This window comes from Balaenoptera acutorostrata, chromosome 7, assembly GCF_949987535.1.
Source record: "Balaenoptera acutorostrata chromosome 7, mBalAcu1.1, whole genome shotgun sequence".
NCBI lineage: Eukaryota > Metazoa > Chordata > Mammalia > Artiodactyla > Balaenopteridae > Balaenoptera > Balaenoptera acutorostrata.
Window position 1 is genome coordinate 64,566,525 of NC_080070.1, and position 27,035 is coordinate 64,593,559.

The window sequence follows — 27,035 nt, forward strand, 5'->3', positions numbered from 1 at the left end:
AGTGGGTGAGGTTGGTTCAGTGGGTTATGTAGGCTTCCTGGTGGAGGGGACTGGTGCCTGTGTTCTGGTGGATGAGGCTGGATCTTGTCTTTCTGGTGGGAAGGGCCACGTCTGGTGGTGTATTTTGGGGTGTCTGTGAACTTATTATGATTTTAGGCAGCCTTTCTGCTAATGGGTGGGGTTGTGTTCCTGTATTGCTAGTTGTTGGGCATGGAACATCTAGCACTGGAGGTTGCTGATCTTTGGGTGGAGTTGGGTCTTAGCATTGAGATGGAGATCTCTGGGAGAGCTCTTGCCGATACATATTATGTGGGGCCATGAGGTCTCGGTGGTCCAATGTCCTGAACTTGGCTCTCCCACCTCAGAGGCTCAGGCCTGACACCAGCCCGGAACACAAGACCCTGTCAGCCACATGGCTCAGAACAAAAGGGAGAAAAAAGAGAAATAAAATAAAGTTATTAAAATATTTTTAGAAATTATTAAAATAAAAACAATTTAATTAATAAAAAAGAAAAAGGGAGCAACCAGACCAATAAATAAATGCACCAGTGATAACAAGTGCTAAAAACTGTACTAAAATACACATAAAAATCAGAAACTAGTCAGTCGCATATAGCAAACCCCAAGTCAACAGTTGCTCCCAAGGTCCATGGCCTGAATTTTGAGATGATTCATTGTCTATTCAGGTATTCCACAGATGCAGGGTACATCAAGTTGATTGTGGAGATTTAATCCGCTGCTCCTGAGGCTGCACGGAGAAATTTCCCTTTCTGTTTGTTCGCACAGCTCCTGGGGTTCAGCTTTGGATTTGGCCCCACCTCTGCATGTAGGTCGCCCTCTGGCATCTGTCCTTTGCCCAGACAGGAGGGGGTTAAAGGAGCAGCTGATTGGGGGGCTCTGGCTAACTTAGGCACGGGGGAGGGAGGGATACAGAATGTGGGGAGAGCCTGCGGCGGCAGGGACCAACCTGATGTTGCAGCAGCCTGAGGCGTGCCATGTGTATTCCTGGGGAAGTTGTCCCTAGATCACGGGACCCTGACAGTGACAGGCTGTAGAGGCTCCTGGGAGCGGAGGTATGGATAGTGACCTGTGCTTGCACACAGGTTTCTTGTTGGCTGCAGCAGCAGCCTTAGCATTTCATGCCCACCTCTGCTGTCTGCGCTGATAGCTGTGGCTCACGCCCATCTCTGAAGCTCATATCGGCGGTGTTCTGAATCTCCTCTCCTCGTGCACCCTGAAACAATGGTCTCTTGACTCTTACGCAGGTCCAGACTTTTTCCCGGACTCCCTCCCAGCTAGCTGTGGCGCCCTAGCCCCCTTCAGGATGTGTTCATGCAGCCAACCCCAGTCCTCTCCCTGGGATCTGACCTCTGAAGCCAGAGCCTCAGCTCCCAGCCCCCACCTACCCCGGTGGGTGAGCAGACAAGCCTCTCAGGCTGGTGAGTGCCAGTCAGCACTGATCCTCTGTGTGGGAATCTCTCCGCTTTGCTCTTTGCACGCCTGTTGCTGGGCTCTCCTCTGTGGCTCCGAAGTTTCCCCCCGCCCACCCTCCGTTTCCAGCAGTGAAGGGGCTCCCTAGTGTGTGGAAACTTTTCCTCCTTCACAGCTCCCTCCCAGAGGTGCAGGTCCTGTCCTTATTCTTTGGTCTGTTTTGACTTTTTTCTTTTGCCCTACCCAGGTACGTGGGGAGTTTCTTGTCTTTGGGGAAGTCTGAAGTCTTTCGTCAGCATTCAGTAGGTGTTTTGTAGGAGTTGTTCCACATGTAGATGTATTTTTCATATGTTTGTTGGGAGGAAGGTGATCTCCACGTCATACTCCTCTTCCATTTTGAAGGTCCTCTAGCTAATAGATTTTGTTCTACCACTTGATTTCAAATGACATCACACAGGTAAAATCTAGAACTGTTAGGAGTACATGATGTTAAAGACATGATAATATACAAAAATTACAGCAGTTGATTTATTTGTTTTCACCCATTTAAAATAACTTGGAATGGATTTATGAATCAGAGAACATTTCTTGGTCACTCATTTAAATGAGTAAAACAATGTCCCAAGAGTAGGAATTCTGTAGATATGTTTAAATTTATTGCTTTTGTAAAAAAAAAAAAGTTAAATTATTCATAATTTAAATTTTCACCAGATTTTTTATAAAGCAGTGTTTAATGAACAAATGACTTGTTGGTTATCTATTTTAAGTATAGCAGTGTGTACATGTCAATCCCAAACTTCTAATCTATCCTTCCTCCCCACCCTTCCCTGCTGGTAACCATAAATTCATTCTCTAAGTCTGTGAGTCTGCTTCTGTTTTGTAAATAAGTTCATTTGTATCTTTTTTTATATATATTCTACTTATAAGCAATATTATATTTGTCTTTCTCTGTCTGGCTTACTTCACTTAGTACAATAATCTCCAGGTCCATCCATGCTTCTGCAAATGGCATTATTTCATTCCTTTTAATGGCTGAGTAATATTCTATTGTATATATGTACCACATCTTCTTTATCCATTCATCTGTCAGTGGACATTTAGGTGTTTCCGTGTCTTGGCTATTGTAAACAGTGCTGCAATGAACATTGGGGTGCATGTATCCTATCAAACCATGTTTTTCTCTGGTTATATGTCCAGGAGTGGGATTGCTGGATCATATGGTAGCTCTATTTTTCATTTTTTAAGGAACCTCCATACTGTTCTCGATAGTGGCTGTACCAATTTACATTACCACCAACAGTGTAGGAGGGTTCCCTTCTCTCCACACTCCACCTCCTCTCCAGCATTTATTGTTTGTAGATTTTTTTTATATCTTTATTGGATTATAATTGCTTTACAATATTGTGTTAGTTTCTGCTGTACAACAAAGTGAATCAGCTATATGTATACATATATCCCCTCCCTCTTGAGCCTCCCTCCCTTTCTCCCCATCCCACCCCTGTAGGTCGTCACAAAGCACCCAGCTAATCTCCCTGTGCTATACAGCAGCTTCCCACTAGCTATCTGTTTTTACACATGGTAGTGCATATATGTTAATGCTACTCTCTCAATTTGGCCCAGCCTCGCCTTCCCCTGCTGTGTCCACAAGTCCATTCTCTATGTCTGTGTTTGTATTCCTGCCCTGCCAGTAGGTTCATCAGTACCATTTTTCTAGATTCCATATATATGCATTTTAATATATGGTATTTTTCTCTTTCTGATTTACTTCACTCTGTATGACAGACTCTAGGTCCATCCATATCACTACAGATGACTCAATTTCAGTCCTTCTTATGGCTGAGTAATATTCCACTATATATGTACCACGTCTTCTTTATCCATTCATCTGTCGATGGACATTTAGGTTGCTTCCATGTCCTGGCTATTGTAAATATTACTTCAGTGAACATCAGGGTACATGTATTTTTTTGAATTATGGTTTTCTCAGGGTATATGCCCAGTACTGGTATTGCTGGGTCTTATGGTAGTTCTATTTTTAGTTTTTTAAGTGACCTCCATACTGTTCTCCATAGTGGCTGTGTCAATTTACATTCCCACCAACAGTGCAGGAGGGTTCCCTTTTCTCCACACCCTCTCCAGCATGTATTGTTTGTAGATTTTTTTGATGATGGCCATTCTGACCCGTGTGAGGTGTTACCTCATTGTGGTTTTGACCTGCGTTTCTCTAATGATTAGCGATGTTGAGCATCTTTTCATGTGTCTCTTGGCCATCTGTATGTCTTCTTTGGAGAAATGTCTATTTAGGTCTTCTGCCCATTTTTGGATTGGGTTGTTTGTTTTTTGGATATTGAGCCACGTGAGCTGTATGTAGATTTTGGAGACTAATCCCTTGTCAGTCGCATTGTTTGCAAATATTTTCTCACATTCTGTGGGTTGTCTTTTCATTTTGTTTGTGGTTTCCTTTGCTGTGCAAAAGTTTTGAGTTTAATTAGGTCCCATTTGTTTATTTTTGTTTTTATTTCCATTACTCTAGGAGACAGATCAAAAAAGATACTGCTGTGATTTATGTCAAAGAGTGTTCTGCCTATGTTTTCCTTTAACAGTTTTATAGCATCTGGTCTTATATTTAGGTCTTTAATCCATTTTGAGTTTATTTTTGTGTATAGTGTTAAAGAATTTTCTAGTTTCATTTGTTTTACATGTAGCTGTCCAGTTTTCCCAGCACCATTTATTGAAGAGACTGTCTTTTCTCAATTAATGTAAAAAATAAAAATTTTAAAAAAGAACATATTACTTAGAGCTCTAGTCTTCATCATGAAGAGAAAATTCTCTCTCATATCATTCAGACTTTCCATTAATTTGTAGACTAATACCTAAAGGATTACTTTGCAATTCATTTTAGTCTAATCTACTACAATATCACGTATCAGATGGAATACTGTCTCAGTTTTCTAAGAATATTAGTGTGTACAGGTTCTTCTGCATTAATGAAAAAAATAAAGGAAAAAAAAGGAAACTACTTTCAAAAGATGTTGCCTTCAGAGTCTTAGTGATTTATTATACATAAGTAAAATAGATATTAAAGCTATTTTTCAGCCAGAGATGACAATGAGACTATACGTAGCTTTGTTTTACATTTTTTGTTATTTCCAAATTTGTGTTTGAATAAGTTTAGTTATTGTTCTCAGACCAAAACACACAAATGCAGAATATGTACAGCTATTGGTGTTGAGAGGAGAGTAGTATTCCATCATCACAGAGGTCCCTGAGAAACCATTTAAACAACTTTATTGATTTTTCTCTTGTTGGTGCATTTAGTTCAAATAACTCCCAAGGAGCACCTCTGTACTTGAACAGAATTCTTGACCACTAGTGAAGAAACTAACAATACATGAGTTCCTTTTCTTCCCTTTCTGATTATTCAGGTTAAAACTCATATTGAGGTTGCAATACAGAGGTAAAATATAAGAAATATGAAGAATTTTTAATAGACTTTATTTTTAGAGCACTTTTAAGTTCACAGCAAAATTGAGTGGAGAATACAGAGAGTCCCATATATAGGCATACCTAAGAGATATTGAGAGTTCTGTTCCAGACCACTGCAATAAAGCAAATAATGCAATAAAGTGAATCACATGAATTTTTTGGTTTCACAGTGTATATAAAAGTTATGTTTACACTCTCATGTAGTCTATTAAGTGTACAATATCATGTCTAAAAAATAATGTACATATCTTTATTTTAAAATATTTTATTGCTAAAAAGTGCTAACCATCATCTGAGCCGTTAGCAAATCACAATCTTTTTGCTGGTGGACTGTTTGAAATATTTCAATAATTATCAAAATGTGACATATTTGGTCACATTGACCAGGTGTGAGTAAATGCTATTGGACAAATGGCATTGATGGACTTGCTCGGCACAAGGTTTCCATAAACCGTCAATTTGTAAAAAGTGGAATACCTACAAAGTACAATAAAGTGAAGCACAATGAAATGAGGATGCCTGCCTGTATCCCCTGCCACCATACATGCACACCCTCCCTTATTTTTAATCTCTGGCACCAAAGTAGTACATTTGTTACAAAAGATGAACCTATTGACACATCATCATCAACCAGTGTTGATAGTTTAGAATAGGATTAAGTCTGTGTGTTGTGCCATGGGTTTATAATGGCATGTATCCACCATTATCATACAGAATAATTTCACTGCCTTTAAAGCTCCCTGTGCTCTGACTATTCATCCTTCCTTCCCACCCAGTCCCTGGCAACTACAGATCTTTTTACTATCTCCATAGTTTGTCTTTTCCAGAATGTCATGTAGTTGGAGTAAAACAGTGTATAGCTTTTTCAGATTGGCTTCTTTCACTTAGAGGGGAATAATTTTTCATTTATATTTTTTCTAAAGTGAACTCTTCATTCCTAATGACACTAAAATCATTATTTATTCTAATACATACACAAATATATCAATGACAACACCCAATATTATTATTAACAGTATGATTATGGAACTTTTTTCTGATTTGTTTTGATCTTCACGTATATCTCATAGGAATATGCAGTTGATTTATTGTTTTTTAAATTAAGTTAAAATAATACAGGTTTTTTCTTTTTGCTTTTGGATTTTGAGTCAGAGAAATTCAAACATGTATTTCTTTTTTGGTATGGTTTCACTTTTAATCCTTAAAACTTTGATCAATTTTTAATTTTTTTTGTATTGGTTTGAAGAATGGATTGAATTCATGTTTTTTCCTTATGTTTACCAACATATGAATATACACATCAATTTAGGGAAAACTGATATCTTAACAACCCATTAACACAGTGTATCTCTTCTTCTACTAGGTAGTTAATTCCTCTTTCATTATTTCATAATTTCTGATTTGTAGACCTTAAGTATCTTTTTGTATTTCATATATTAAATGATAATGAAAAGGGTGTTTTTAAATTTCAACTTCTGATGATTCATTAGTGGTATATAGAAATACAGTTTATTTTGATATATTGATCTTACTATCTGCAATATTGCTAAACTTGTATAATATTTCCAGGAGGTTTTTGTGGATTCTGTCAGATTTTCTACATATATGATCACATCATCTGCAAACAAAGATAGTTTTACTCCTTTCCTTACTTCTGAATGCTGTTTAGTTCTTTTTCTTCACACTGGCTAGAACCTCCAGTACAATGTTGAATAGATGTGGTGAGAGAAGATATCCTTGCCTTGTTCCTAATCTTAGGGATAAAGCATGTAATTTCTCACCATGAGATGAGATGTTAGCTGTAGGATTTTTATATATCCCCTTCATCAGAGTGAGATTTTTCTTTTTTTGATAGAGCTTTTATCAGAAATGAATATTGGATTTTATAAAAATTTTTTTCCTGACTATACTGAAATGATCATTTTTGGTTGTTTTTAAAATGGTTAATTGCATTGATTGATTTTGATTTTGAATTTTAAACCAAGTTTGCATTCCTATGAAAAACTCCTCTTGACATGTATTATCCTTTTTTTTTTCCTTAGAGATTGGAGTTTTATTTATTTATTTATTTATTTATTTATTTATTTATTTATTTATTTATTTTTGGCTGTGTTGGGTCTTCGTTTCTGTGTGAGGGCTTTCTCTAGTTGCGGCAAGCGGGGGCCACTCTTCATCGCTGTGCACGGGCCTCTCACTATCGTGGCCTCTCTTGTTGTGGAGCACAGGCTCCAGACGCGCAGGCTCGGTAGTTGTGGCTCACGGGCCTAGCTGCTCCGCAGCATGTGGGATCTTCCCAGACCAGGGTTTGAACCCGTGTCCCCTGCATTGGCAGGCAGATTCTCAACCACTGCACCACGAGGGAAGCCCTATTATCCTTTTTATATTGTATATTGTTGAATTCAATTTGCTAAAATTTTGTTTAGAACTTTGGCATCTACATTAATGAAGGTTATCAGTTGTAAGTTTTATTGTTTTGTAACTCCTTTCCCTAGTTTTACAATCAAGGTATTACTGCTTTATAGAATAAGTTGAGGAGCATTGCTTGCTTTTCAGTTTTCTGGAAGAGATTGTATAGAATTGATATTATTGCTTTTTTTTAACATCTTTATTGGAGTATAATTTCATTACAAAGGTGTGTTAGTTTCTGCTTTATAACAGAGTGAATCAGCTATACATATACATATATCCCCATATCTCCTCCCTCTTGCGTCTCCCTCCCACCCCTCTAGGTGGTCACAAAGCACTGAGCTGATCTCCCTGTGCTATGTGGCTGCTATTGCTTTTTTTTTTTTAAAACGTTTGGTAGTACTCACCCATAAAGTCAACAGGACTGGAATATTCTTTGTTAGTAGATTTATAACTACAAATTCAATTTCTTTAGTAGATATAGAACTATTCATGATAAGCTAATTTATTCTTGAGTGAACTTCCACAATTCCGTTTTCATAGGACCATTTTAATTTCATAAAACCTGTCAAATTTAAAGTTATCACCAGGTTTCTTTATTATCCTTGTAAATATCTATAGACCCTGTACTGATATCAACTACCTCAATCCTGATATTGGTAATTTGTTTCTTTTTTTACGATCAATTTGGCTAGAGGATTATCAATTTTTATTAATTTAATCTAAAAAACACTTTTAATTTCATTGAGTTTTCTGTATTTTTTTTCTATTTTCTTTTCCGTGGACTTCCACTTTTATTTTTATTATTTTATCCATTTTGCTTGCTTTGGGTTTATTTTATTTGTCTTTTTCCAGTTTCTTTAGTTGAGGTTGTTTATTTGAGAACTTTATTCTTTTCTCATATAGGCATTTAGTGCTGTAAATTCTGCCCCTTCCAATCCCATATACTGCTTTAGCAGTAAATCACAAGTTCTGATATATTGTGTTTTCATTGTCATTCAGTTCAAAATATTTTATTTCTGATGTCTTTTGTGACCCATGGATTATTTAGAATTTTTAAAATTTAGTTTCCACATGTTTCACAGTTTTCCCATTGTATTTTAGGACTAAATTTCTAATTAAATTCCATTATGGGAAGAGAACATTCTATGTATGATATGAATCCTTTTAAACTTACTGAAACTCATTTTATAACCCAGAATATGGTCTATCTTAATAAATGGTCTATCTTAACAATGTATATTCTGTTATTGTTGAATGGAGTGTTCTATAAATGTCCATTAGGTCATATTGGCTGAAAGTGTTTTCTATAATTTTACTGATTTACTCTGTCTACATTTTATATCAATTATTGAAGGGGGAATATTCTAATATTTGGCCATAATGGTGAATTTGTATATTTCTCCTGGCAGTTCTAACAGTTTTTATTCTAAGTATTTTGAAGTTTGGTTATTAAGGACATGAACACTTATTAACCTTATATTATTTTGATTAATTGTGTTGAACCTACCTTGTGTGACACTGAAGGTTTATTTTAGCTAATTATTAGCATGGTCTGTCCTTTTTTCTATCATTTCACTTTTAATGTATCTGCATCTTTATAAAATGCATTTCTTATAGGCATCATACAGTTGTAACTTTCTATTTTATCCAATCTGAAAAATCTCTTCCTTTTAATTAGAGTGTCTAAACCACAGTAGTTTAATATGATTATTGATATAGTTAGATTTTATTCTCTTACTATCTATTTTCTACTTATCCATCTGTTCTTTGTTCCCTTTTTCTGCCTTCTTTGGGATTTTTTTATGTTTGAATTTTATTTTCCTTACCATCTTATTAGTTCTCTTTGTTATTTTGGTAGTTGGTTTAGGGTTTAGTGAAAACATCTTTTAATGTATCACAATCTACCCTCAAGTGATATTATATCGCTCATGCATAGCCTAAGAATCTTGCAAAAATTTAGTGTTAGAGTAACTTTTTAACTATAGACTTTCATGTCTATCTCTTTTTTTCTTTCTTTCTTCTTCTTTTTTTTAACTGTTGGGGAAAAGCTTTGGAGTTGTGGTAAAGAATGAGTAGAACTTTGTAACTGCTTTTAGATTTGTTAGATTATTATTTCTTTTTGGAGCCAGCAGAAAGTTACCAAGTCATATTGCTTGGTTCTTCTGGTGCGAGAAATTTGGAAACAGATTCTTTAAAATGCTTCCAGAATATCATAAACCTTCTAGAAATACTACATGTGAGTTTCAGAGAATTCTACTAAGATCTTAAAATTTTATGTAAAGTGGAATGTATTCCAGGGTTTCCTGAGCCATTATTATACATTATTATTTACATGCAAGATTTAAATATTTGTGTGTTGAAAAGAAATATTCAGATTTCTAAACACATTGATTGCTCTATTCCATCTTAGAGAGTCTCAGTTAAGATTCTGTTATGTCCAGTGAACAAAGCTATTTATTTATTTATTTATCTAAGTGTTTCCAAAGTTTCTGTGGCTGTATTGCTATATACCTTCAGTCTGCCCTACCTAGAACTTTCATCTACCCTTCACTACTTTGTTTTCTGCCTTGGGAGGCTGACCAGTATGGGTTACAGCAACAGGTTTCATTGCCTTTCCATGAGGGTTTGCTTGTGCTAATAACAGGAAAGAGAAGGGGGACCTTCAAGATGGCGGACGAGTAAGACGTGGAGATCACCTTCCCCCAAAAAATACATCAAAAATACATCTACATGTGGAACAACTCCTACAGAACAGCTACTAAACGCTGGCAGAAGATCTCAGACTTCCCAAAAGGCAAGAAACTCCCCACGTACCTGGGTAGGGCAAAAGAAAAAAGAAAAAACAGACCAAAGAAAGGTCAGGACCTGCACCTCTGGGAGGGAGCTGTGAAGGAGGAAAAGTTTCCACACACTAGGAAGCCCCTTTACTGGCGAAGACAGAGCCTGGGCGTGGGGAAGCTTTGGAGCCACTGAGGAGAGCACAGCAACAGGGGTGCAGAGGGCAAAGCAGAGAGATTCCCACACAGAGGATAGGCGCCAACCAGCACTCACCAGCCTGAGAGGCTTGTCTGCTCACCCGCCAGGGCAGGTGGTGGCTGGGAGCTGAGGCTCAGGCTTCGGAGGTCAGATCCCAGGGAGAGGACTGGGGTTGGCTGCATGAACACATCCTGAAGGGGGCTAGGGCGCCACAGCTAGCTGGGAGGGAGTCCGGGAAAAAGTCTGGACCTGCCTAAGAGGCAAGAGAGCATTGTTTTGTGGTGCGCGAGGAGAGGGGATTCCTTCCCTGTCTGCCCACAGAAGGCAGAGAACTGCCTAAACGAGCTCTGGAGATGGGCGTGAGCCATGGCTATCAGCTTGGACACCAGAGATGGGCATGAAATGCTAACGCTGCTCCTGCAGCCACCAAAAATCCTGTGTGCAGGCACAGGTCACTATCCACACACCCACCCTGCCCTGGGAGCCTGTGCAGCCCACCACTGCCAGGGTCCCATGATGCAGGGGCAAATTCCCTGGGAGAATGCACCGCACGCCTGAGGGTTGCAACATCATGCCAGCCTCTGCTGCTGCAGGCTTGCCCCGCATTCCGTACCCCTCCCTCCCCCAGCCTGAGTGAGCAAGAGCCCCCTAATCAGCCACTGCTTTAAACCCCTCCTGTCAGGGCAGGGAACAGATGCCTGAGGGCAGCCTACGCACAGAGGTGGGGCCAAAACCAAAGCTGAACCCCAGGAGCTGTGCAAGCAAAGAAGAGAAAGGGAAATTTCTCTGTGCAGCCTCAGGAGCAGTGGATTAAATCCCCACAATCAACTTGATGTGCTTTGCATCTGTGGAATGCCTGAATAGACAACAAATCATCCCAAAATTGAGGCAGTGGACTTTAGGAGCAACTGTAGACGGGGTTTGCTGTCTGCAACTAATTTGTTTCTCATTTTTATGTTTATCTTAGTACAGTTTTTAGCGCTTGTTATCATTGGTGGATTTGTTTATTGGTTTGGTTGCTCTCTTTTTTTATTACCACTTTTTTATTTTTTATTTTAATAATTTATTTTTATTTTTATTTATTTATTTTTTCTTTCTTTTTTTCTCCCTTTTCTTCTGAGCTGTGTGGCTGACAGGGTCTTGTGCTCTGGACTGGTGTTAGGCCTGAGCATCTGAGGTGGGAGAGCCCAGTTCAGGACATTGGACCACCAGATACATCCTGGGTCCATGTAATATCAATCAGCAACAGCTCTCCCAGAGATCTCCGTCTCAATGCTAAGATCCAGCTCTAACCCACGGTCAGCAAGCTTCAGTGCTGGACGCCCCATGCCAAACAACTAGCAAGACAGGAACACAATCCCACCCATTAGCAGAGAGGCTGCCTAAAATCACACTAAGTTCACTGACACCCCAAAACACACCACTGGACACGGCCCTGCTCACCAGAGAGACAAGATCCAGCCCCATCCCCCAGAACACAGGCGCCAGTCCCCTCCACCAGGAAGGCTACACAAGCCAATGAACCAACCTCACCTACTGTGCGCAGACACGAAAAACAATGGGAACTACTACTTGCAGCCTGTGAAAAGGACACCCCAAACACAGTAAGTTAAAGAAAATGAGAAGACAGAGAAATATGCAGCAGATGAAGGAACAGGGTAAAAACCTACCAGACCAAACAACTGAAGAGGAATAGGCAGTCTAAGTGAAACAGAATTCAGAGTAATGATAGTAAAGATGATCCCAAATCTTGGAAATAGAATGGAGAAAATACAGAAACATTTAACAAGGTCCTAGAAGAACTGAAGAGCAAACAAACAATGATGAACAACACAATAAATGAAATTTAAAATTTTCTAGAAAGAATCAATAGCAGAATAACTGAGGCAGAAGAACGGATAAGTGACCTGGAAGAAAAAATAGTGGAAACAACTAATGCAGAACACAATAAAGAAAAAAAGAATGAAAAGAACTGAGGGGACAGTCTTGGAGACGTCTGGGACAACATTAAATGCACCAATATTCGAATTACAGGGGTCTCTGAAGAAGTAGAGAAAAAGAAAGGGTCTGAGAAAATACTTGAAGAGATTATAGTTGAAAACTTCCCTAACATGGGAAGAGAAATAGTCAATCAAGTCCAGGAAGCGGAGAGAGTCCCATACAGGATAAATCCAAGGAGAAGCACGCCAACACACATATTAATCAAACTATCAAAAATTAAATACAAAGAAAAAATACTAAAAGCAGCAAGGGAAAAGCAACAAAAAACATACAAGGGAATCCCCATAAGGTTAACAGCTGATGTTTCAGCAGAAACTCTGCAAGCCAGAAGGCAGTGGCAGGACATATTTAAAGTGATGAAAGGGAAAAACCTACAACCAAGATTACTCTACCCAGCAAGGATCTCATTCAGATTCAATGGAGAAATTAAAACCTTTACAGATACGCAAAAGTTAAGAGGATTCAGCACCACCAAATCAGCTTTACAACAAATGCTGAAGGAACTTCTCTAGATAGGAAACAAAAGAGAAGGAAAAGACATACAAAAACAAACCCAAAACAATTAAGAAAATAGTCATAGGAACATACATATCGATAATTACCTTAAATGTAAATGGACTAAATGCTCCCACCAGAAGACATAGACTGGCTGAATGGATACAAAAACAAGACCCATATATATGCTGTCTAAAAGAGACCCACTTCAGACCTAGGAACACATACAGACTGAAAGTGAGGGCATGGAAAAAGATATTCCATGCAAATGGAAATCAAAAGAAAGGTGGAGTAGCAATTCTCATATCAAACAAAATAGACTTTAAAATAAAGACTATTACAAGAGACAAAGAAGGACACTACATAATGATCAAGGGATCAATCCAAGAAGATATAACAACCTGCCAAGACTGAACCAGGAAGAAATAGAAAATATAAACAGACCAATCACAAGCACTGAAGTTGAAACTGTAATTAATAATCTTCCAACAAACAAAAGCCCAGGACCAGATGGCTTCACAGGCAAATTCTATCAAATATTTAGAGAAGAGCTAACACCTATCCTTCTCAAAATATTCCAAAATATATCAGAGGGAGGAACACTCCCAAACACATTCTACGAGGCCACCATCACCCTGATACCAAAACCAAAGATGTCACAAAAAAAGAATACTACAGGCCAATATCACTAATGAACATTGATGCAAAAATCCTCAACAAAATACTAGCAAACACAATCCAACAGCACATTAAAAGGATCATACACCATGATCAAGTGGGGTTTATCCCAGGAATGCAAGGATTCTTCAATATATGCAAATCAATCAATGTGATACACCATATTCACAAACTGAAGGATAAAAACCATATGATCATCTCAATAGATGCAGAAAAAGCTTTTGAAAAAATTCAACACCGATGTATGATAAAAACCCTCCAGAAAGTAGACATAGAGGAACTTAACATAATACAGGCCATATATGACAAACCCACAGCCAACACTGTTCTTAATGGCGAAAAATTGAAAACATTTCCTCTAAGATCAGGAACAAGACAAGGTTTCCCACTCTCACCACTGTTATTCAACATAGTTTTGGAAGATTTAGCCACAGCAATCAGAGAAGAAAAAGAAAGAAAAGGAATCCAAATTGGAAAAGAAGAAGTAATATTGTCAGAGTTTGCAGATGACATGATTCTACATATAGAGAATCCTAAAGATGCTACCAGAAAACTACTAGAGCTAATCAGTAACTTTGGTAAAGTACCAGGGGACAAAATTAATGCACAGAAATCTCTTGTGTTCCTATACACTAAAGACGAATAATCTTAATGAAAAATTAAGGAAACACCCCCATTTACCATTGCAACAAAAGAATAAAATACCTAGGAATAAACCTACCTAAGGAGGTAAAAGACCTGTATGCAGAAAAGTATAAGACACTGATGAAAGAAATTAAAGACCTTACAAACAGATGGAGACATATACCATGTTCTTGGATTGGAAGAATCAACATTGTGAAAATGACGATACTACTCAAAGCAATCTATAGATTCAGTGCAATCCCTTTCAAACTACCAATGACATTTTTCACAGAACTAGAACAAAAATCTCCACAATTTGTATGGAAACACAAAAGACCCTGAATAGCCAAAGGAATCTTGAGAAAGCAAAACTTAGCTGGGGGAATCAGTCTCCCTGACTTCAGACTATACTACAAAGCTACAGTAATCAAGACAGTATGGTATTGGCACAAAAACAGAAATATAGATCAATGGAACAGGACAGAAAGCCCAGAGATAAACCCACGCACACATGGTCACCTTATCATTGATAAAGGAGGCAAGAATATACAATGGATAAAAGACACCCTGTTCAATAGTGGTGCTGGTAAAACTGTACAGCAACATGTAAAACAATGAAATTAGAACACTCCCTAACGCCATGCACAAAAATAAACTCAAAATGGATTAAAGACCTAAAGGTAAGGCCAGACATTTTAAAACTCTTAGAGGAAAACATGGGAAGAACACTCTTGCCATAAATGACAGCAAGATCCTTTTTGACCCACCTCCCTGAGAAATGGAAATAAAAACAAAAATAAACAAATGGGACCTCATGAAACTTAAAAGCTTTTGCGCAGCAAATGAAACCATAAACAAGACGAAAAGACAACCCTCAGAATGCGAGAAAATATTTGCAAATGAAGCAACTGACAAAGGATTAATCCCCCAAATTTAGAAGCAGCTCATACAGCTCAATATCAAAAAAAACAAACAACCCAATACGAAAATGAGCAGAAGACCTAAATAGACATTTCTCCAGAGAAGATATACAGATTGCCAACAAACACATGAAAGGATGCTCAACATCATTAATCATTAGAGAAATGCAAATCAAAACTACAATGAGGTATCACCTCACAACCGTCAGAATGGCCATCATTAAAAATCTACAAACAGTAATTGCTGGAGAGAGTGTATAGGAAAGGGAACCCTCTTGCACTCTTGGTAGGAATGTAAATTGATACAGCCACTATGGAGAACAGTATGGAGGTTCCTTAAAAAACTAAAAATAGAACTACCATATGACCCCACAGTCCCACTACTGGGTAGATACCCTGAGAAAACAATAATTTAAAAAGAGTTCTGTACCACAGTGTTCATTGCAGCACTATTTACAATAGCCAGGACATGGAAGCAACCTAAATGTCCATCGACAGATGAATGGATGAAGAAGATGTGGCACATATACAGAATGGAATATTACTCAGCCATAAAAAGAAACGAAATTGGGTTATTTGTGTTAAGGTGGATAGATCTAGAGTCTGTCATACAGAGTGAAGTATGTCAGAAAGAGAAAAACAAATATATGCTAACATATATATGGAATCTAAAAAAAAAATTTTTTTTCTAGTGAACTTAGGGGCAAGACAGGAATAAAGATACGAATATAGAGAATGGACCTGAGGACACAGGGAGGGGGAAGGGTAAGCTGGGACGAAGTGAGAGAGTGGCATGCACATATATATACTACCAAATGTAAAATGGGTAGTTAGTGGGAAGCAGACACATAGCACAGGGAGATAAGCTAGGTGCTTTGTGACCACCTAGAGGAGTGGTATAGGGAGGGAGGGAAGGAGACGCAAGAGGGAGGGGATATGGGGATATATATGTTTACATATAACTGATTCACTTTGCTGTAAAGCAGAAACTAACACAACATTGTAAAGCAATTATACTCCAATAAAGATGTTAAAAAAAAAAGGAAGGGAAGAGGTTGAGCTATTCATTCCCCCAATTTCAACTCTACTTTCTCACCTCTATTTTTTTCCCCAGTGAAACATCAATTCTTTCAGAATTGTCTTCCATACATGACTCTCTCCTTCCCTGTTTGACCAGGTTCCCCTCTTCTTATCCCTTTAAGGTAGCCCTTTAAGTAGCCCTGGGTTACTCTCTTACCCTTTTTTGTTTCTTTAAAATCTGTCTATACTTTAGTAATAGTTAAGTTCTCTTGGAAATATCCTTCCTGCTGGAATTTTTTCTGTATTATTTTCAGACTAGCTATTAACATCTGTTAGAACCCTATTGTTCCAGAGTCTGTATGTTAACAAATCTTGAATGCTTTAAAGGGCCATGGATTATGATTCAGTGGGCATGGTAGATAGTTCTAAGAAAAACTGGTTTTGAAAACTTCATTGAATCACTTAATCACTCCAGGATTTAGTTTCTTTATTTGTATAATAAAGTCATCACATTAGGTGATTTCTAGAATTCTGTTAAACTCTAACACTCTCTGGCACCATTTTCTTAGCCACAACACAAAGTCCTTTATCAGGGCATTTATAAATTTATAACCTCTTATTTTTTCAATGGGAATTTTTATGCGTTTAGTTATGGGTAAGATAGAAGACTAAGCAAACTGAGGCCAACCTTTTATTTCTACTAAATAAATTTTTTAAGAAGAAAAACTATGTAGTTTTTTTTTAAGGCACTATTACATTATATTATATATAAAGCCTTACACATTAAATTTCAAGGTGCACCAAACCAAATGGATAAACATTGGTTTTAATTTATAAATAAGTTGTCATTAATTTTAGTGAATTAATTTTGTATATTTATGGTTCAGGAATTTCAGCTAGAGATGAGATTGGTATTGGAACTTTAGAAATCTATAAAATACATGCATATGTACATACATATGTATGTATGTATATATACACATACATACTTAACACCTAATTGAACAGGGATAACTATAATATTATTAATCAAATCAATTACACTTGGTTAATCTCTGCCCAGTTATGTTGAACACATGTATGTTATTGATATCAGTTAATAATTGTTCGTGAGTGTTTAACTGATTAAGGGCATTCTCATGTCTTCCACTTGAGATTATTTGTGAGACGATTTTCTATCTTTGTAATTATTATTTAACAGAAGTAGAGTATTAAAAAGATGATCAGAGCCCTCTTATACTGCTTGTAGTTAATTAAGTCTAGCTTCTTTAAAGCTCTGAGTGGTTTATGTATTACTTAAGTTTTCTCAAGGCCTAAAGACAAACTACTCTAGAATTATTAAACCAGCAGCATCAAAATTTGTAGTAAAGTAGATCATTGTAAAAGAACTATATAGTAAAAGGACTGTGATAAAGTCACAGAATCTTTACCAGTGTGGCTTGCTATAACTGACAAGTTGCTTTTGAATTATTATTTAAATTATGCTATTCTCTAATATAGTCACGTATACTGATTAAACACCATCTGGAAGTTTGGGATGGAAAGTAACTACCAATCTTCTTTATATTTTTTAATTAGCATTTAGTCTGAGTTATACTTATGACTTCATTTGTATTAAATATTTATAGATAACAGCTATTACTGAATATTTACAGCATTGGACATCATAAATTTGATTTCACAGGCAAAGGACAAAATTGCCTGTCCTTTCTTTGACACTGATACAACTTTAGATTGCTTTATGGGAAGGATATTAAGTATTTTTCTTGTCTCCCAACTAATAACTAATCCCAAAGTCATATTTGATCTTTTTATATTTTTATGTTTCCTTGTTCTGCTAAATTATCTTGTATATATCCTCTTTAATAGTGTTCTTGAGGAGCGGTATATTATATAGCACATAAGATCACATCCTTGGAAGTCAGATTCCTGGGTTCAAGCCCATCTCTGCGCCAACGATGAGTAGTTGGTAAATATCTCTATATTTCAATTTCCTTACTGCAAAATGGGAATAATAGGTTTGCTGTTAGAATACATACACATACAGATATACACAAATAAGCCAGTAACACTGCCTAACATACAGCAAGCACTATGTAGGTATTTGCTATTAAAAATACGTCCTTCTTTTATCATTCACTCATTTTCTTTTTCCTTTGACTCTGCCTTTTTGTTAATTTACTTAACCTTCTCTTCTGTACCTTTACTCACAGCTGTTTGACTCCATAGTTTATTCAGATTTTTATGAGAAAAATAATTTTTAATTCTAGCTGTGAATTTTTATTTCCTAAAATGAAATTTTTCCCTTCAGACTAAAATATAAGAACGTTCTAAGAAATCTAACATGCCTAAAATAACAAATGTGGATTATTGTTACCTATCATGTATTTATATACTCAGTTAATTTGTCCTTATTCTGTATAATCAAAATATCAAGACTTTGGCAAGTAGTGCACAAGTCTGTTAATGCAAATGGTTTGGCAGTCATCATTTTCTTAATTTTTGTCTAAAATTTTTTTCTTATCATGAGAAGAGCTTTATAAATCCAATTTTCTTGATTACTTGTTCTGTGTGTGTTACATAAGGAAATATATGCGGAAGTGTCTAGAAAACCATTGAGAACCTGTGCTCATGGGAGTCCTAGTCTGCACATTTGTTGGCGCTTGAATATTTATTGGTCCTCACTTTTTGAGCAGTGTTTATATTAGAAGTAATAAAACTACTTTGTGAAACTACTTTTTTTTTTACATTTACAGAAAGTTTATGTTATATACATATATGCATAAATGTATAGTATTTTATACTTATCTCTATGAATTAGTGACATTAAATGGGTTTTTAAAAAATTTCCAGCACACAACAATATTTTCTTCCATGGAAACCTATGCAGTGATGAAGTATGAATGAAGTGAGTGTCAATAACTTGAGGAAACACAGTCTTGAGGTGTCTGAATGTCATCTTCCAGTGCTGTGTACTTGCTCTGAGACACTGTACCAATGAGATTAAGGTAATTTTTAAAGATACTTAGATTCTCTTGGTGACCTTCTTCACAGCTCATCTGAATCTACCAAAACAGTGTCTCCTTTTCCTCTTAAAAAAATTATGAGTTTACGTGCTTTAGCTGGCTCTTGTGTTTCTGGATGGCAAAGCCTCCTGTCAGGATGGCATATTTATATTACTACTCTTTTGTATCTTGTTCAGATAGTCCTGGATCTGCTTTCATTGCTCAGTAATTCAATTAATCCTAATTGTTCTTGTTTTTAGTATCACTTCCTCCCATGGGAAGCTTCCTATTATAATAATATATTGGATGATTTAAATTTTTTCTTTTACTGTATACTAGGACCAATTTAAGGTATTTTATTGCAATACAAATTTCATACTTTTAAAGTTTTATGTACCTGAATATATATGTTTAATTTAATAGTGTAGGTGGGAGGGGAAAGGGGAATCAAGACAATTATACTGTTTTTCTCTGAAACCATTTTTCAGCAGACAGGGCCTTATGCATGAGCACATATACTTTCACTATATTGATTTAAAAATTAACAAAAACAAAAACTCAAGATAAACTAGAAACTGGGAAGCCAAAACTCCGTATTGCAGTTGTTCAAGGCACAAATTAGAGTGTGTTCTGTTTTTTTTTTTTTTTAGTCTTCAACTCCTTGGTTACTTTCTGCCTATCCATAACCAAGAATGCAGGACAAAGTTTTTATATGGAATTCACAAATTAGCCTCAGGTAGACCATTTGAAAATTAAAACATTACTTGCACCTCGACTAATGATGCAATAATTTGAGTGAAGATGAGAAACTGTATAGATTCCAGACAGTGATTCATAATTCATAGCCTGTTCTAAAGCTCTGTAGGACATTCCTCCAAAATATATATGATACTAGCACATCAGTTGTTTTAAAGGCTGAGAATGAAAGATTGGCCAGGTATTTTTTGATGTATGAAACTGAAAGATTTGGGAGCAGGATGTATAGAAGGGAATGGAAGCATAAGTACTACTTGGTGATGTCACAGCTGTATAAAAGGAGGGGAAACAAAGAATGAAAAAGGAGCATCTTTAAGATAATTAAAGGATACAAGCATATCTTTATTTTTTTATTTTTTATTTTTCCTAGAGGTGGGCTTTGAGGGCTTTTTTCTTAATCCTGATCATGGTAATAAATTCACAGACCAATAGTAGGCCTAGGTTCACACAAATGGGTAACTCTTTTGTTAATGTAGGAAAGTAGAAAACTTGCCATAGTGTTTAATTTTGTAAATTCCCATGTGTCTCTTTTCATTTTCATTTTATGCCTATTGTAGTGAATTATTGTTGGGTGAAAAGCATATTTGCTTTAAAAATACACTAAAATGGTTTCAGATGGTTATCATGTTTTTCCCTCATTGGAAATAAGAGAACAGATGCATATTTAACTGTTACACAAAAATTACAGGTTCCCAAACCAAAAATAGTTCCCTTAATATGTACATGTTATATCTTCATTACCATTTTTCCCTAAAACATTGAGACTGACAGCTGTTATTAACAGGTAGGTTGATGGGTATCTTTTTTCATTCAGTTGATGGGTATCTTTCTTCATTCAGCTGACAGACCTCCTGCTTTTTTTGAAAGAGTAAGATAAATCTCTATATTGGGAAACCAAAACATGAAATTTACCATATCTTTTATAATTCACACTTGAGCTTTGCGTAAATTTCCTTTTATATATTCATGTTATGTTTGAGTTGTCTGTGTGGCTCATGCTTATTCAATGTAAAAATCATTTATCTATATGGCAAAATGAAATGAAGAAAAAAAGAATTTATGCAAGTAATCTAGTCCCCCCCAATAAATCATTTCCTTAATTGATAAGGGGGGAAATTACTATATTAATTTGTTTACAAATAACAATCATATTAGCCTTAAAATAAATATTTCTGCCCATGTTATAATTTTTTTCTGGTGGGCTCAGCTTAAAAATAAAAATGAGTAAAAATGTTTTCTTAATATAAAAGAAAAGTAGGACTTAATTGTGGGAACTTGACTATAAGTTTCATGAAGGAAGGGGTTTGTTCTCATTTACTGCTAAATCCCTGTGCCCGGAATAGTGTCTAGCTCAGAGTAGTTGACAATCATTAATACATCACTGAGCTATTATCACTTAAAATTATTTTGTATCAGTTCTCTATCATATTGTGTTTATTTTATAGAGAGAGAATACGAGATATTTCCATATATAGACAAAATATATACTTATAGAGACAAAAATTATTCCATTTGGCTGTTAAAATCATATCCATATTTTTGTACCATTGATTCAATTGTGATTTATACTCAAATAAATTAATTGAGAATATTCTAAGTGGAGCTTATAATGTTGATTTTATCTGCCCTCCCATATCTTTCATTGAAGTGATATGTTTAAAATCACAGTAAAGTATGTTTTAAAGTTATGTTTAGCCATTATATGTTTAAAGTCATTTTATAAAAAGAGGCTTAGAATGGATTTTGTTTCTGAAACTCATAAAAACTTTTTAAAAACTTAAACAGTAGGAGTTTGTTACAATTCCCATACTTTCTTTTTCACATTCACAATATAAAAGTAACCAATGTAGGCTTCTTACTAAAAATATGAGAGGAAAATCCAATTTTTCAGTTGTTCTTTTTTTCCATTTCCCAAAATTATCAGTCTCATCTAAGTTTTCTTATAAAACATGCATGTCATGATTGAGTACAAGGTAGCTATTAATGAGCATAATAAATTAAAAACTCTCTTTTTTCAATTCTTTAGTTACTTTTTAATTAAAGGTTTATACACTCTATAAAGCACAATATCCATTACCCATTTGTTTTATTTTCAAATGTTAAATTTGTTTAATACTAGAATTCATTAATCATCAAAATTAATATTGAAAAATCCTTTTACAGTTTTGATTGTGTTGTATTTCTTGCAAGGTAAACAATTTGACAGTCTGATAAAATTATATTAAATTTAAAGGTCTAAACTTATATTTAAAGAAGTGGGGCCTGTTTCTTTAAATTAAATTTTCATGATTGTCACCTATATTGTTGTTTTTCATAGTTGTCCATAGTCCATTTTCTTGTCTTAACGTAAACAAGCTATTTTCTTTCATGAGCTATGTAATTTAGCCATAGCTTGAATTTTAATAAGGGAATATTATTTACTGTACTTGTCCTTGCAAATTTCCCAATGTTTTTCTCTGTCTTAGTAATTCTGTCTATGAATGGATCAAATTACCTTTGCCTTTCTGAAGATCTTGGAAATAAGTGTTGACTCAGGGCTGTGAGAACTTAGTGTTTACAAATTCAAAGTGATGCATGCCAGATTTTAAACAAGGAGCCCAATTTAGGATACTTTTTGAGAAAGTAAAATGAGTTGGAGTTCTGTACCTCTGAAGTTCTAGTACCTCTTTCAGGCTCCTGGGACATTCCTATATTTAAAGGAGCTGAAATACGCTAAATAGCACCCTTGTGGTTAATTCAAACCCCTAGTGAGAGAATAACAATTACATTCAACAACAACAATGTTACTGTGAAATATGTATCTGAACTTACCTCTTTCAGGCCTGGATGATGACTTTTTGCTTATAACAGATCATATTAGGAGAAAATTATAACCCAAATATTTGAATTAATAGTATATACGTTATAATTCCTGAAATGTAGGAGTCGAGAGAATATTTTCTAACCTGTAAGAAAAATGACACTGTTTCCATTAGGTTAAATGTTTGTCTTGAGAAGCAGAAAGGTTAGGACTTGACTGGAGATTATCAGAAGATAAGTGTTTCAGTTGGGTGGCCACCGGGTTCTCTCTGCTGCCCCTGGGGACTTCCCTTCTGCCAGTGAATAATCACACAAAGTTCAAGTCATTAAGTGAAAAGAATAAATTTACAGAATGATATAGATTTTCAGAGGTCTTAATTAAAATTCACAGAAATTTAGAAAATTGAGAAATGACCTCTCTTGACATTTCATCTACTGTGTTATTTGATTTGTGATTTAAATATGTGTTTCATTAGAAACACTGTATCTGAGAGAGAATTGGAGTGGATGCCCTCTGGTTGTGAGGTGATTTGGCACTTTTCAGAGGGAGGGAAATGAAAGGTTATTGATTAAAGGGCTCTGGCCTCTTTGAAAGCTTCTCTTCCCTCATGATGCCTCCCAGGAGGTTATGAGTCGCTCAGACCACCAAGATCAGAGACAGCAGGAAACACATGTTCCCGTCCTAGGAGTTAGCACATCTCCGATATACCATAGCTATTTTGTCTAGTTTTCTGTAAGTAGCACATCTAGTCCTAAGCGAATTTCCTAAGTCAAAGATGGACAGAAGGTTAACACTGAGGAACTGAGTATAAAAGCTAATGAGTAAACTAGTATAGGAATCAGAGCTTTCTGTCTTTAGGTCTTCAAGTCTCTGACAGCTGTTCTTTGCTTATAAAGGTGGTACTTCTGACATCACACCAGAAGTGTCCAGATTGACTTCCAAACCAAGATGGAACCCATGTCTTTTTTTTTTTTTTTTTTAGGAACGTTTTGTTTACTAGTTCATCAAGGTATCTGGGATAAATATTTCTAGTGTAACTACTTAGTAAAGGGATACAAACAAACACTGATGAGTTAGGTTAATGAGCCCCTTAGCTACAAACACTTAAAATGGAACATGTTTCATTAATACAGGGTTAAGATTCTAGAAACATTTATTTTTTTTTACAGTGTCTTACACTATTCTTTGAAACTGAGGCTGCTCTTTGAAGCATGCTCTGTAATGGTGGCATTTTGGATCAATAATATTCCATCTCATAGAAAAGGGCAAATATGGTGATCTGTTCCCATGGGGAAAGATTACTTTGGGGTTTAAATTTGCTGCTTGATTTTACCTTCTTTTTCCCAACAGAACTACCTTAAGTCGTGACTCAGGATCTCCCTGCTAGTGCTTTTTAAAATCTGACAAAGTTCTGGCTCATAAGCTCAGCAGGTTTTTACAAGTTAGAGGTCAACAGATACACATGGAGATGCACACAATGAGAACTCACCCTCATGTACAGTAGTGATACAATCCTTTTCTCCTACTTCTGCCAAAGTTGCAGAAAGCAAGATTCTATTCTCTAAATACTTTGAGCCAAACTGTGTTTTGGGGTGGGCTGAATAATTAGGAGTAAAACAGAAGCACAGTAGCCTGACAAATTTTTGCTGAAGTCAAGCCACAAACAGTCAGTTCAATCTCAGCTTCAATCTTATAGGAATATAAATCTATTAGTGATATTCTTCCCTCTAGAAATATAGTTTAAACATGCAGTGTAAAGCAAGGAGCTTTATTTTAAATCTTTAGTCCTGATCACTGGAGAGGATCTGTCTAAAACCTTTCTTTGTCTTACGAGCAACTACCAGAAGGCATATAGAGTTCAGGTTCCTGAGAGCATTTTTGTGGAAAGAGTCACTTGTGGAGATACAAGTCATTTCTCTTTTTTAAAAAAATATTTATTTATTATTTATCTATTTTGGCTGCACCGGGTCTTAGTTGTGGCATGTGGGATCTTCATTGCAGTGTGCAGGCTTCTTAAGTTGCGGCATGTGGACTCTTAGTTGCTGTATGCATGCGGGATCTAGTTCCCTTACCAGGGATCGAACCCACGCCCCCTGCATTGGGAGTGAGGAGTTTTACCCCCTGGACCACCAGGGAAGTCCCACAAGTCATTTCATTTAGGAAGAAAATTGAAATTGGGCCCCAAATTTTCTATGAAATATATTTCTCATTAAAGGAAAAACCTAGTCAAGGAAAGCCTTTACTGATCACTTATGAAAACATGTATTAGGAAAATTTAATAATTCAATTTTACATCAAGAGGAAGACACTTCATCTCTCATGTGTTTATAAACATTTACATTAGGGGACACGTGAGGTATCATTTGAGAATTTCCCTTCTATTATTGCTTAAGGTTTAGGCAGACAGACATAAATTACTGGTCCTTTTTCATTGAAGCTTATACATTATTGGGCAAAAGAAGAGAGGCATAGCTGGAGGAAGATTAGGCTCTAAAGACTACAGTGAATAGACCATGTGTTAAACTGTGTAAAATATTTATCAGATTTTTTACTTTATAAGCATATACAGATAATCTGTATGATCTAAAACTCTGTACTTTGCTGTTATTGTTAACAGAATCCACTCAACTAGATCATAATCCCAAATATTCAAACTCAGAATTTTACTATTTTGAATGCAAATGAAATTAGCCCAATTTTTCTCTGGTTGCAATGTCTAGCATAATAGGCACAAAATAGATGTTTAATAATTTTTCTCGTTGATGATTAGAGTGCAGTTTTGTTTATCTTAGAGGTATATACCTCATACTAAATTCTGATTAAAGATACATTTATAGTTAATATGAAACATTGTAGGAAGAATTCATTTTAAAAAATCTTTATTTGTTGGTTCCAGCGTTAAACAAGTTAAGCAACTCTCTTGACCTCAGTTTTTTGTATCTAAAATAACCTCTTCTGCTGCAGTTATTCTCTGGAAAATGTGAAATTTCTTGATGGTTTTCACCTTTTCAATCAACAATAAAAACATTTTTTTCTCATTTTAAAAGTAAAAGAAAAGGAAGAATCACTAGGAAAAATGTTAATAATGATAAGAAGAATGCTGCTTGGATTATTATGTACCTTTAATAATTTCACAACAGTTAAAAGCCTTTGAGTTATAATTCCAATTTTTAAAAATTAAACCAAAATGGTCAATAGTAGCCACAAATGGAATGCTGTTAAATTTTTTTGGCAGTGGGAACAAATTTGTAAGATTTCTATTCATTTCACTATTATATAAATTAGCTAAAATTTGAAGTATTATCATTTTTAACTGGAGAGTCCCTTACTGAATCTTGTTCCTCTTCTCTTTTACAGAAGACAGTATCCTAAATAGACTCAGTATATGCTTTACTTAAAAAACTCCCCATGGATCCAGTGCATCCTAATAATGTCTTTGTCTGTGGAAAAACTAATTCGCAAAAGGTAGATGACTAACCCAGAAGTAGATGGCTTTCAAAGATATTGCATCAGGAATGGCTGATTACATAGATTAACTTTTTTATTTATCTTAGAATCCATAGAATAGTTTCTGAAGAATCATAGGCAGGGCTACTTCCTTAACTTCTTGAGAGAACAAAGTGAATTCTTTTTTTGATTCCCGGCAACATCATTGATATAAAATGTCATTACTACTAATTGGAATAAATTCTTACCTTCCTGATTCTAAGTTAGTGCTGCTCAAGATTTCTTTCTGCTAATGTGGCAAGAGTAGCCTCACTTCCATCTATTAATGTCATCTCTTGTGTGCCTGCAAAATTTGCCAGAACTGATTAGAGCAGATATTAAATGATAATTGGACATTTAGTGCTCGTCAAACAGAAAGTGACAGATGGGGCACTAATTAAATTATAGTTCTGACATTATTCACAATGGTTTATGACTCTTCAGTGATGACCTTCATGCATCTCTTCTTCATATTTTTTTCCCCTTTGGTGGGGAAAGAAGGATAGGAGGTTGATTGATAGAAAGGAAAACTCTCTCTTTAAAACAGCACCAAGCAAAACCTGGAGATGTTTAAAATACCTAATTTTTAAAGCTATGTATCAAGATAAAACATTGGTCTTTGGTAAAATGAATAATCATAAAACAAAAGGAAAACTTATTATGAAGCTAATGATCTGGGAAGAAAATATCTACATATTCCTAAAAAATATACAAAGACAGATTATAATGACCCTATTTATGGAAAGGGTAAAGATCTTTGTTCTGATTTGAATAAAGAAAAAATATAATTCTGATATCAGAAATGAGGATGCAGTGCTTTTTTATTAATGCCTTTTTTATTTGGTAACTCAAGCTTGCATTACTAGTTATCTCCACCAGCTAAATAAAGAAATTTTTTGAAAAGAAAGAGGTGGGGAGAGGAATTAAAAGAAATTCTAAGCCACAGTT